Source organism: Camarhynchus parvulus, chromosome 1, assembly GCF_901933205.1.
Source record: "Camarhynchus parvulus chromosome 1, STF_HiC, whole genome shotgun sequence".
NCBI classification, from domain to species: Eukaryota; Metazoa; Chordata; class Aves; order Passeriformes; family Thraupidae; genus Camarhynchus; species Camarhynchus parvulus.
Window position 1 is genome coordinate 111,906,618 of NC_044571.1, and position 1,575 is coordinate 111,908,192.

Sequence of the window (1,575 nt, forward strand, 5' to 3'; positions counted from 1 at the left end):
CCTCCAGCAGCCTCACCCAGCCTCTGCTCCTCATTCCTCAGCTCCTGCTAAATAACTCCAGCATCTTCTCAAGGACTTCCTCTCTGATGCCTTTTGCCTGCCTGCAGGCCATCCCTGGCAGTAGGACACTGCCTTTTGTCCTGCCCTGGGGCACTCTGCTGCTTTGCAGAGTTCCAGAGGAGTTGATTGGGTCCTTGCCTGCAGAGCCCTGACCCCAAGAGCTGAACTGTGCTGATCCCACTCATCACCTCTCTTCCAGCCAGCTCCCCTGACATCAGCTTTCTGCTCCTTGCATAAGATCAATGAATATTCCTGCTGCAAAGAGGAGTGCCACTGAAATGTCTGTGAATTGACGAGAAATCTGGATGCAGCGGTAAGAACTGTAGGGCAGGGTGAAGAGAGATGTTTACACTCCTTGTAGACACGAGCAAAGTGGCAAAGAATTGTTGGAAAAATGTTTTCTTCTCTATGGTGGAGGCCTGAAGTGATAATCTGTAAATCACTGGCATTAAGTCAGTAAATAGGAATAGAAATGACCCTTTCATCTTTACTGCATATTCACCTCACATTTGCTTATCATGAACAATCAAGCATTAAAGACAGCATTGCCTTTATTTAACAGTATACCAGAAATCATATGACTACAGAAAATGACATGGGGGTGATCTTTAAATGCTTGTTTTGCTCTGAACCGATCCTTTCATTTTCCCCCCTCATCTTTATTAGACAAGCGTTTCACAAAATTCTGGTTAAAGCCATAAGATTAGGAAAATAAATCCATACTCAACTTGATTATGTCTAGTTATATCTTGCTGCTGCTTTGAATATGCTGCTGAGATGATTTGTGCCCCCAGATCCTCTGTTGGCATGTTAAATAATACCGGCCTAAGTAGCAAGGAGAATGCTGTTTTGTAGGATGCCTTTCAACCTTATGTGACATCTTTTGTAGTAATTGGTGTTGCTTTCCATCACCACTTACCCTTTTTTTAGCATGGTCATCTTTTGCCAGGTTCCCTGAGCTTTCTGCTAAAATCCAGATGAAGTCACACTGTCTTCCTTTGTCTGCTCAATCTTCCACTGAGCTGTAAAAACATTTCAGGGTAGATTGTGCCAATATCTGTTTCTCAGGTTTTTTTTTTATTCTTTCCTGTGTCTCAGTAAGCTCTATAGGGAATGCTTAGACACATAGACTTTTTTATTCATTTTTATTTAGTTTTTGTGCTTTTTTAGTGTTATGCCTGTACTGCAAAGTAAGTTCAGAGGTTGAAATGCATTTCTGAGTCATCAACATGAGCATTAGGACAAAGAGTTTTGGAGCTGCCTAAAGGATCCAAATGCTGAGGTCCCACTAAACTGAGAAGAAACAAAATATCCTGATTACTTATCATCACTGGTTTGTACAAAACGTAATAATTAGCCTAATGACAAAACCATTTCTTACTTCTCATTAAATTACATTTGTGTCAGCAGAAAAGGCTTTGAGTTTTTTGCACACAAAAAGGCCATATGCTAAAAAATACAAAGTTCATCCTAAAGGTCTTGTTTCTATTTTGCCTTCATATCAACTGGAACTCT